This window comes from Salmo salar, chromosome ssa01 (genome assembly GCF_905237065.1).
Source record: "Salmo salar chromosome ssa01, Ssal_v3.1, whole genome shotgun sequence".
NCBI classification, from domain to species: domain Eukaryota; kingdom Metazoa; phylum Chordata; class Actinopteri; order Salmoniformes; family Salmonidae; genus Salmo; species Salmo salar.
In genome coordinates this window covers 20,158,388-20,170,989 of record NC_059442.1, presented here as the reverse complement: position 1 = coordinate 20,170,989, position 12,602 = coordinate 20,158,388, and the positions used below count along the sequence as shown (strand labels likewise).

Below are 12,602 nucleotides of genomic sequence, written 5' to 3'. Positions count from 1 at the left end.
CCAGGGCCCGTGGGAAGAACTGACGCTGGGAGCAGACTGTCTGCAGCCCTGAATACATGTAGGACAGGGAGAGAGAGGGAGAGAGCGAGAGCAAGAGAGAGAGAGTGAGCGAGAGCAAGAGACAGAGAGCGAGAGCGAGAGCGCGAGTGAGAGAGAGAGAGAGAGAGAGAGAGAGCAGTAGAGCTAGATTGTGGCAGAGGGAGAGAAACAGGGATATGTGTTCTTCTCAAATACATACATATACACAGTGAGAGAGAGAGAAAGAAAGACTCTCTCTCTCTCCTCCCAGCACGTACCCCCCACACACACACACACACACACACACACATGAACATGATCTCACTCACACTCTCACACACACATACACTCACAGACGCACGCTTGCTTTAGGGTACCAGGCGGCTTGGTGTTCTTCTCCTTTGTTGTTTTTGTCATTCATCAGTCTTGGTACGGTGTGCTGTGCTGTGTGAGTCTCGCTGGGTGAGGAGACTGTCTGCGTGGCTGTCTGAGAATGCCATCTACACTACGGTAAGCCACACACTGTTCCTTCTCTCCCTCTCTTCTCTTCTGCAGTCTCTCCGTCTCACTGGGGTACCTAGCCCCTGCAACGCACATCCTCTGCTTCTTTTTCCTCCCTCTCTCTCTCGCTCTCTGTCTGCCACTCCACTCTCTCCTTCGCTCTTTCCTCTCGGCTGTGCGCTCTCTCGCCATCCTTCCCTTCGCCGCCTCTCCTCCCTCATCTCTCTCTCTCCCTTCCGCTTCGCCTCATTGGTGCTGCCCTCATTCCTTTTTTCCATTAAGCTCCAGGCCCATTGGTTGCCTGCCTTTAACCATTATCTTCTCTCCTCCTTCCCTCTTCCTCTTTCTATCTCTTGCCTCTCCTCTTTTTCTCCCTTGTTCCCTCATATCCAGCCGACTCTCAAGTCAAAATTATTTGCATACAGGAGGACATGATAAGTTTGCAGGGAGCAGTGTGAGTGTGTGATGGGTAAAGAACGAGTGGCATAAAAGATAAGTAAAGAAAGAAAGAAAGAAAGAAAGAAAGAAAGAAAGAAAGAAAGAAAGAAAGAAAGAAAGAAAGAAAGAAAGAAAGAAAGAAAGAAAGAAAGAAAGAAAGAAAGAAAGAAAGAAAGAAAGAAAGAAAGAAAGAAAGAAAGAAAAGAGAACGGACATACTGGAGCATAAAAAGTTTGGGAGAAGACTGCATTCTGAGACTGGTGGGTTACTCTTCTTCTTTCAATCTTCTTGTGAGTGCTTTGGCTTCTGTCAATGATAAGTTTGATAAGAGTAGATTGTCAAAAGAGGGTTATAGCTAAAATTGAAGGAGGATATTACTTAGAAGTTAAGATAGTGAACTATGCAGTATGACACTTGCTTAGAAATGCTGAGTCTCAGCTTATCTAGATATTTAGATTTTTGATATTAAATGTGTATTCACTGTATATTGTGCTTTGCATTGGAATCTCTGATGCCAAGCTTTGTTTAGCTAAGTTGCTTGTTTGATTGAAAGGCAAGTAGAGTGTTGAACTCCTTCTGGAATATTTCTACTTTTTGTTGGATTTTCATGTTTTATATTGTTTTGGAGATTTGATGCCTTAACAAACCTTTGAATGCTCTACGTTGTTATTATTCCTTTATAGCATGCAGCTAACATTGAAAGAATATGTTACATTTCCGAGGCAAAGTGTTGCACTGTTTTGAATCCTCATACATGGTTAACTATACTGAACAAAAATAGAAATGCAACATATAAAGTGTTGGTCCCATGTTTCATGAGCTGAAACAAAAGATCCTAGAAATGTTCTACATGTACAAAAAGCTTATTTCTCTACATTTTTGGGCATAAATTTGTTTACATTCCTTTTAGTGAGCATTTCTCCTTTGCCAATATAATCTAGCCACCTGACAGGTGTGGCATATCAAGAAGCTGATTAAACAGCATGATCATTACACAGGTGCACCTCATGCTTGGTACAATAAAAGGCTACTCTAAAATGTGCAGTTTTGTCACACAGTACAATGCCAAAGAAGTCTCAAGTTTTGAGGGAGTTTGCAATTGGCATGCTGACTGCAGGAAAGTCCACCAGAGCTGTTGCCAAAGAGTTAAATGCTCATTTGTCTACCATAAGCTGCCTCCAACATCTTTTTAGAGAATTTGGCAGTAGGTCCAACTGGCCTCACAACCGCAGACCACATGTAACAACGCCAACCCAGGATCTCCACATCCTGCTTCTTCACCTGCGGGATAAAACTGTGGCACAACCGGAACATTTCTGCACAAACTGTTAGAAACCTCAGGGAAGCTCAGGGAAGCTCATCTGCATGCTCATCATCCTCACCAGGGTCTTGACCTGACTGCAGTTTGGCGTCGGCACAGGCTTCAGTGGGCAAATGCTCACCTTCGATGGCCACTGGCACGCTGGAGAAATGTGCTCTTGGATGGATGAATCCCGGTTTCAACTGTATCGGGCAGATAGCAGACGTGTGGGCAAAGTGCCCCATGGTGGCAGTGGGGTTATGGTATGGGCAGGAATAATCTACGGACAACGAACACAACTGAATTTTATCGATGGCAATTTGAACGCACAGAAATACCGTGATGAGATCCTGAGGCCCATTGTCGTGCCACTGGTGGGTGGCACCATGGTACCATGGCACAGAGCAGAAGGCTGAGACACTGCAACATGTCTCTCTGGGTGAAGAAAACAGAACTTTACAAAAAAGCTCTAAATCTGAAAATGAACTGAAATAATTGTGTGCCTGTCTCCTCTTTTTGTTTACCAACAATTGACTTTGTGGGGGGGAATAATGATGAATGCACAAATTCTGTCTACAAATGTTCTATAATCTGGCTATTTAGAAATGGAATTCAAATGGGTTCCAGAAAAAAATATATATCATGTCGCTGCTGGATTATTACATTGCATATTTAGATAGATAATTTGTATTTTCCCATAGCCTTAGGGATGTAGATCTCAATATGCTGTACACAATGTACACATTTTATAGAACTGGGGTGAGTCAGGGAAATGTTGACATTTTGTCCAGCTGAGACTGCATGTGAAGGGCTGCTCTGACATGATGTCCAGCTGAGGCTTCATGTTGAAGGGACATTTTGTCCAGCTGAGACTGCATGTAAAGGGATTTTCTGACATGATGACTGGCTGAGACTGTATGGTGAAGGGATGTCCTGACATGATGACTGGCTGAGGCTGTATGGTGAAGGGATGTCCTGACATGATGACTGGCTGAGACTGTATGGTGAAGGGATGTCCTGACATGATGACCGGCTGAGGCTGTATGGTGAAGGGATGTCCTGACATGATGACCGGCTGAGGCTGTATGGTGAAGGGATGTTCTGACATGATGACCGGCTGTGGCTGTATGGTGAAGGGATGTTCTGACATGATGACCGGCTGAGGCTGTATGGTGAAGGGATGTTCTGACATGATGACCGGCTGAGGCTGTATGGTGAAGGGATGTCCTGACATGATGACCGGCTGAGGCTGTATGGTGAAGGGATGTTCTGACATGATGACCGGCTGAGACTGTATGGTGAAGGGATGTCCTGACATGATGACCGGCTGAGGCTGTATGGTGAAGGGATGTTCTGACATGATGACCGGCTGAGGCTGTATGGTGAAGGGATGTTCTGACATGATGACCGGCTGAGGCTGTATGGTGAAGGGATGTCCTGACATGATGACTGGCTGAGGCTGTATGGTGAAGGGATGTTCTGTATACTTTTCTGGTGTCAGGATGAGGAAAGAAATGTTTTGCTTATCATGAGTGTGTTGGTGAGAGAGTGAGGGGAGAGAAAGCGGGAGAGAGAGCGGGGATAGAGAGAGCGGGAGAGAGTGTGTGTGTCTGTTTCTGTATGTGTGTGTGTGTCACCGCGGTGCCTAACTTGCTTTGCCGTGCAGGCTGAGGACAGGGAGACAGCCAAATTTGATTAAATTATAGAGGGATAGCACCCTCCCTGGCTCTCATGCGACCAGCTCCCGGGAACCCCCTCCCTCCCAATCTGGACTCAAGGGTAGACATAGCATAGCAAACTGAAATTATTATGATACATATGGTATGGTATCTATTAATTTGTGGATATCTATCCTCCATTTTATGTGATATGTTACATTACAATTCGTATGATATGTTACGAATTCCAATTGGTTGTGGCTAATGTTAGCTAGGTTGCTAGGTGGCTAATGCTAATGTTAGCTGTGGTTAGGGGTTAAGCTTAGGGTTAAGGTTAGGTTTAGGAGTTATGTTAAAGGGGTTAAGGTCAGGGTTAGGGGGTTAGGGGAAGGGTTAGCTAACATTCTAAGTAGTTGCAAAGTTGCTTTTGCTATAATTACAAAAGATGTCCGTAATGAGAGTCGACGTTCACGTTATACGCCCACCAACAACCCTCCTTTCGGTTTTTGTTATCTGAGAACGGGAAATGCTGTATGTATTTTGAAAGATGAGACATTGAGGATTATAATAAATACCGCTTTGATGTCATGCAAGCAAGCCAAACACTCATGAGTCCAAATGTGCACGTCACATTTCCATAGCATAAAATTAATGTCATATACAGTGTCAATTTTGTTTGATGTAGAGTTACAAGACGACATGGTTTAATACCCTGGGTTGTTCTGAACAGAATGAGTCTATGTTTGTCTTTTGTGAAGGAAATGTGCTGGTACCTGAATCCACTCATGACTCCTTTCTATGCGCACCAAAATTACGATCTGTTTCCCTGAATTGTATTGTGAAAGCCTAACCTTGTAATATAATTTTTTAATAACTTAGTTGGTCATGTTGGCAATAGAACAAGCTTTCAAATGATTCCCACTTGTCCCAGATTGCGATTTATAATGGACCATTTTTGGACTGCTTAAACAACAATAATTGTGTGATGGTGGGGATGCAGGGTTGTGCTCCAACCGAACCTATAAATGTGCTTGCTCTAGTCCTTCAATGTCAGAGCTAGGACAGCTCAAAAAAAGCACCTTATAGTTGAAGACTTTTCTTTGAGTCATAAAAGTGCATTGCAATTACTTAGGAACTGTGCACACTTCGGAGAGGAGTGTGGTCACTTGGAGACACCAGTTATAGTCCTCTCACTCAAACCCTTGAAATATTTTTGTCTTATGTTGCACCTACCTCACATTATCATGTTACTGAATGTATTCAAAATATTTTCAAATTTCGTTATCAACAAATGCAGTGAAAAAAAAAGTACAGTAAATGTAAAATGCACATAAAATCATCAATGTAATGTTTGGATTCAGGTGAGATGTTGTGCCCTAACCATTGGTCTAATCTTTTTCCATAATCTCCAAACTGTATTATTTCAATTGCTACCATGGTTATGCATCTGCTTTTCATATTTCTTCTGTAAGAAACATTTCAATTTAGCCCTATCCACATAGGCCAAGTCCCACGAGTGTAAAGGGTTAAGTAACCTTCTGTTTTATATAACCATACCAAAGGTAACATATCATACTCATTTGTTTCTCGGATTAACGTTTACTATGTTACGTCTAGTCTATGAGACCAGGCTGTCCCTCCATCCCTCCCTTTACCCATCCCTCATCTCATATATTCACCCTCTTCCTCAGCATCTCAAGGATCCCACATAATCAGAACAGTCTCAGGAGGCCAGACAGATGAAGATGGAGCTGCAATAGATAGCTACCGTTTTACGGGCTCCTGACCAATTTTGCTAGTTGGTGTATTATTTTTTACACTGCTCTTAACTTTTTTTGTTCATAATATTTCCGCGATCATTTCCTACGACAGAAAACAGCTTCTGGACAACAGAACAGAGATCACTAAACTAGATTTGGATGAAAATATCTACTTCAACGAGTCGGCAGCTGTGGATGTACTGCTCATTCCGGGCCAGGCCCTAATCCCTGGGACTCAACAAAGGAAGAGACGATGCAAGAGAGGCAAACAAGCGGGCTCCCTGACGAGACTACGTCGGCGAGTTAATAAACTGCCTCTACCTTCCGTTCCCTTGGCGAACGAACTGGACAAGCTCCATTCGAGACAATGCTATAATTGGGACCTGAAGAACTGTAATATCCTATGTTTCTTGGAGTCGTGGCTGAACAAGAACATGGATAATATACATTTAGCTATTTTTTTTTATGCATAGTAAAGACCAGCTGCTTCGGGTAAGGTTATGGGGGAGGTGTGTGTCTTTGTTAACAATAGCTGGTGTGCGATCTCTAATATTAAGGAAGTCTCGAGGTTTTGCTCACCTGAGTTAGAAATATAATTAAAACCTAGATTTTTTTGTAGCTGTCTATTTACCACCACAAACCAATGCTGGCACTAATACCGCCCTAAAACAGATGTATAGGGCCATAAGCAAACAAGAAAATGCACATTCAGAGGCGGCGCTCCTACTGGCCAGGGATTTTAATGCAGGGACACTGAAATCCGTCTTACCTCATTTTAACCAGCATGTCACCTGTGCAACTAGAGATGAAAAAACTCTAGTTCACCTTTACTCCACACACAGAAACTCAAACAGCAAGTGCCAGTGATGCGCTCAATACGGAAGTGGTCCAATGAAGCTGATGCTAAGCTACAGGACTGGGATTCATCCGATAACATTGAGGAGATTAACACATCAGTCACTGGCTTCTTTAATAAGTGCATTGACAACGCCATACCCACAGTGACCACACGAACATATCCCAACCAGAAGCCATGGATTACAGGCAACATCTGCACTGAGCTAAAGGCTAGAGCTGCCGCTTTCAAGGAACGGGACAATACTCGACCTCTGGCGAGCCATCAAACAGACAAAACATGAATACAGGACTAAGATTGATTCCTACTACGCCGACTCTGAAGCTCGTTGGATGTGTCAGAGCTTGCAAACTATCATGGATTACAAAGGGAAACCCAGCCAGGAGCTGCCCAGTGATGTGAGCCTACTAGAGAAGCTATTTTCCTTCTATGCTTGCTTCAAGGCAAATAACACTGAACCATACATGAGAGCAACAGCTGTTCTGGATGACTATGTGATCTCTCTCTCCGTAGTAAGTAAGACCTTTAAACAGGTGAACATTCACTAGGACGCGTACTCAGAGCATGCGCTGACCAGCTGGCAAGTGTCATCACTGACATTTTCAACCCCTCCGTGACCCAATCTGTAATACCTACAGTACATGTTTTAAGCACACCACCATAGTCTTTGTGCCTGAGAATGCAAACGTAACCTGTCTAAATGACTGCCACCCCGTAGTACTCATTGTAGCCATGAAATGCTTGGAAAGGCTGGTCATGGCTCACATCAACACCATCACCCCAGACACCCTGGACACACTCCAATTCACATACCGCCCCAACAGATCCACAGATTATACAATATCTATTGCACTTCACACTGCCCTCTCCCACCTGGACAAGAGGAATACCTACGTGAGAATGCTGTTCATTGACTGTAGCTCAGCGTTCAACAGCATAGTGCCCTCCATGCTCATCACTAAGTTCAAGAACCTGGGACTGAACAACCCCCTCTGCAACTGGATCCTGGACTTCAAATCAAATCAAATCAAATCAAGCTTTATTTATACAGCACATTTCAGACATGGAATGCAACGCAATGTGCTTCACAGGAAAAAAATGGAATAAAAACTGAAATATTTACTACACAACAAATATAAGAGGATACATTTTTTTTATAAAAATCATTTACAGTTTCAGCCCCCCTCAAGTTCTCTGGCTGGCTATTCCAGAGGCTGGCTGGCATAATAACTAAGTCTGCCTCTCTTGACCCTAGGCCTTGGGATAGTTAAAATACCAGTGCCAGAGGACCTGATGGACCTACTGGGTACATAACTTAAAAACAGGTCTGACATGTATTGGGGTGCACAATTGAGGATTGATTTAAAAACAAAAATAAGTACCTTAAAATTGCCCCACCTTGGCAATGTTCCTCAGGTGGTAAAAAGCTTTCTTGGCCACATTCCTAATGTGTGATTTGAAATTGAGTTCAGAATATAAAATAACACCTAGGTTGTTTATCTGGAGTTTTATCTTTAGTATCCGTGAATTACAATGTGCAGCCAGATTCTCAATCTGTGCTTTGGCTCCATCAATAAGTACCTTGGTCACCCCCAGGTGTTGAGGGTAGGCAACAACACATCCGCCGCTCTGACTTTCAACAAGGGGCTCCTCAGGGGTGCGTGTTTAGTCCCCTCCTGTGCTCCCTCTTCACCCACGACTGCATGGCAGCGCACGATACTCCAACACCATAATTAAGTTTGCTGAAGGCACAACGTGGTTGGCCTGATCACCGACGACGATGAAATAGCCTACAGGTAGGAGGTCAGTGACCTGGCAGTGTGGTGCCAGGACAACAACCTCTCATTCAACATCAGCAAGACAAAGGAGCTGAACGTGGACTTCAGGAAATGGAGGGACGAGCACGCCCCCATCCACAACGACGGGGCTGTTGTGGAGCGGGTTGGGAGATTCAAGTTCCTCGGTGTCCACATCACCAAAGAATGATCATGGTCCACACACACCAACATAGTTGTGGAGAAGGCCCGACAGAGCCTTCTCCACAAAAATGATTTGGCATGGTTCCTCAGATCCACAAAAAGTTCTACAGCTGCACCTTGTAGAGCATCTTGACATGCTGCGTCACCGCTTGGTATGACAACTGCTTGGCATCTGACCGCACGGCGCTACAGAGCGTAGTGCGTACGGCCCAATACATCACTGGGGCTGAGCTCCCTGCCATTCCGGACCTCTATACCAGGCGGTGTCAGTGGAAGGCCCTAAATATTGTCAAAGAATCCCGCCACCCTAGTCATAGACAGGACCCTGAACAGCTCTAATCCCAAGCCAGAAGACTGCTAAATAGTTAGTCTGGGTAGCTGTTGGTTAACTACTTAACTATCTGCATTGACCCTTTTTGCAGTAACTCTTTTGACTCATCACATATGCTGCTGCTACTGTTTATTACCTATCCTGTTGCATTTTCACTTTATCCCTACCTACCGTATATGTACAAATCTACCTCACTTACCTCGTACCCCTGAACACATACCCTGTGTATATAGCCAAGTTATCGTTACTCATTGTGTATTTATTCCTTGTATTATTTTTCTATTATTGAATTTTTTTTCTCTCAGCATTGTTGGAAAGGGCCGGTAAGTAAGAATTTTACTGTTACTCTACACCTGCTGTTTACAAAGCATGTGACAAATACACTATGATTTAATTTGAGAAAATCGGTTACTGGTGGGATTTCAAAACATACTGGGTACTTTTGGCAACATTACTTTACAGTTACATGACATGGAAGTGTTGAAGTTTTTATCACAATACATTTGTTTGGTATAAAAAGTAATTAAGCAAGTTTGTTTTTGATCAATTTCCAACAATTCATTTAAATACTATTGATATCTCTTTTTTCTAGATAATTACATTGGTTTTGTTGATTGAGTTCCGTTGGCTAGCCTGGATACAATAATAGATTTTGTTGATTAAAGGTCCGCTATTGTAGGAAGAGTGTAATTGTGCTATGAAAATGAAACTTTCTTTAATGATTTCTTACAAAACAACATCTGCACAGAATAACCTCTGAACTATTTGTTAACAGTTTCTCTAGTTATATTCCTGGCAGCTGGAGAAGTAGTTCTGTATCTCTACAATAACGACTGCATCACTCTAGTGGGTTGAAACTGAAGCGCATGTCCGAGATATAAATCTTTAACTCTTTAAACTATAGGAATAGGGGAGTGTGTGTGTGCCTGTTTGTGTGCAAGTGTGTGCATGTGTGTTGAAGGATCTCCAGGCTTGTGTGGGAGTAGCATGTCCCCACCCCCAAGCAGACTAATGAATGAGCCTCATAGGAATTCCATACACACTAACCCTACTGGGTCATATAGCTACATGCCAGTTAGCTTGTCTGTGCTGTGCTGTGGACAGCATGACTATGGTAATGTTAGTTTGTCTGAGGTGAGTAGAAGCAGGTCACATAGTCACACACACACTAACATTATTTTAGGGCTCCTGAGTGGCGCAGCGGTCTAAGGCACTGCATCTCAGTGCAAGAGGTGTCACTACAGACCCTGGTTGAAATCCAGGCTGTATCACATCCGGCCATGATTGGGAGTCCCATAGGGCGGTGCACAATTGGCCCAGCGTCGTCCGGGTTTGACCGGGGAAGGCCGTCATTGTAAATAAGAATTTGTAGTTAACGGACTTTCCTGGTTAAATATGTGACCCAACTGCTGGGTAGTTGGGTCACATAGCAACACTCTAGCTCGATGGATGCGGCTAGCACGACTGTGTACTATTAAGCGAAATAAGTCTGCTAGCATGACTGTGTACAAGTATATAGAGTTATAAGTCTGCTAGCATGACTGTGTGCAAATATAGAGAAATATGTCTGCTAGTTTTACTCTGTGAAAATGTGACTCTATTAAAGTGAGATGGCATGACCGTGGGCTAACACTAGCATGCTAGCCTGTCTGACACAAACAAGGCAGAATTGCCTGGTCACATGACAGTGTGTCTGTCTGTTTGGGAATTGATGAATAAGCCCTATGGTCGAGGGTGTTCCTCCCTGTAGAGCGTGTTAACGTTAGGCCACCCAGGGGCCCAGGAGAGGATCACACTACCCCCCCCTGTGGAGACAGTTAAAGAGGCTTACAGCCCAGCTAGCTAGCCCCCCTCAGAGCACGCCCATGACAGTCTCTCTCTGATTCACACTCAGGAATGTATTTATATAACTACAGTATATATACTGTACATCATCACAAATGATGGAGGAGGTCGATGCTTATGATGATTAATAACTAGGATAAAATTGATTAGACCGTGGTCAGGATTCATTTAAACATGTACATACCATTTTTATTTAGATGTTGTTAATTTTTATTCCCTATAGCTAATGTTACTCGTGGGTATTATCAAGATGAGCTAGACTGAGTAAACCAGTGGCAGGATGTTGAAGAGACATTGATGTGCCCTTGCAATCACTGAATGACGTGGTTCAGCTGGTTTTGTGATGGGATAAATCCAAGGTAAATTCTGCAATGTCAATACTGATCCTTCCATGCTCTGAGAAAGGGGGATCTAGTGTGCCTCACTGGTTCATGGCAGGTTTCTGTAAGGCTTAAGAATCAATGCGCTGATGAGTGAAACCAAACTGCACCAAATTTGGATAGGTGGTCATAAAATCCTATTATATGGCAAGATTAAGCTACCACATTATTAATACCTATCCAATCTTTTGAGATTTTACCAGAAGTGTGAAAGGGAATAGGGCTATAGGTGTTGATTTGGAATTGGTCATCTGTCTAAGAACACATTACTATCCTCTCCAGCCCTCTCCTGTCCTCGGGGACGGAAGCGGCCCTAGCAGCCTCATGCCTCCATAGCTTTCTGGGGGAAGGGGGGGCGGGGTACGTGATGTATTTCCTGGCGGGCAGGCCAATTAAAAACCAATCAGGCCTGTTGGAGTGCGTGCATGGTAATGGAAAAGCCAGGAGAGTGGAGGAGAGCAGTGATTAATGGACACTTTCACCTCGTGGCATAACAGGCTCCCATTCATCACCTCACCTGCCCTGCATAGGGTCGGGCTGGCACTCCGCATCCACGCCTATACACCACTGTCAGCACCATATACATATGTCACTGCCATACACATCTGTATGAGCTACACTGGCTAAGACTGGGTTATAATGCAGTGGATGGGAGCTGGATTAGTCACCGTCCTATGTACTGATTTTATTCAGGAATGGGATATACTGTATTTTCCCTAGTTAACTCAGATTTATGATTCTGAGGGAAATAGCCTGCTTGTATTTGACCCTGTGGTGCCATTGGGAGCGTTAGCCAGCACACATTCAAGCCAACAATTGTATTAACAGTGAGAAGGCTGTTCCATTTCAGGAGCTGCACTGACCTATTTCACACAGGCAGGCAGGTAGGTGGGCAGGTAGGCACCTGCAAATAATAATTTACATAACTTGGTTTGGCCTTCTTTCACTAAGGAAACAAATGAAGAGCTTTATTCCAAAACACTATATATCCATTTTCAGAAATGTTTGTAAATTAGCTTTACTGTTTAAAGAAATGATGAAAGAGATTGGTGTGTTTTTCACCATCTAATCATGAGTTGGGGCTGTTCAATGACTGACATGTATTTGTTTAAAATCTATCACTTGATGATTTCAATTCAGAGAGACAAATGATCATGTTTTTCACAAAATGCTACATAACTGCCTCACTCTCAGAGAAATAAATCAAATCAAATTCAAATAACATTTTATTGGTCACATACACATATTTAGCAGATGTTATTGCGGGTGTAGTGAAATGCTTGTGTTCCTAGGTCCAACAGTGCAGTAGTATCTAACAGTGCAGTAGTATCTAAAAACGATTCACAACAATACACACAAATCTGAAAGTAAAAGAATGGAATTAATAAATGTTGGTGTCACATAGTATAAATGATTGGAGACAGGCGCAGGAATTCGTAGTAGGGGGGTTTAATACTCCACCCAAAATATACAACATGCCATGAAAAGGCACGGGGACAATACCCAAAACAAACACGTATACAAAAACAAAGGGAT

General features: G+C 43.3%; 1 pseudogene; it reads left to right on the top strand.

Moving 5' to 3' along the window:
• The first annotated feature begins 577 nt into the window (after positions 1–577).
• The window catches only part of LOC106573019 (myelin transcription factor 1-like protein), a 144,852-nt pseudogene continuing 132,827 nt past the window's right edge, over positions 578–12,602 (top strand).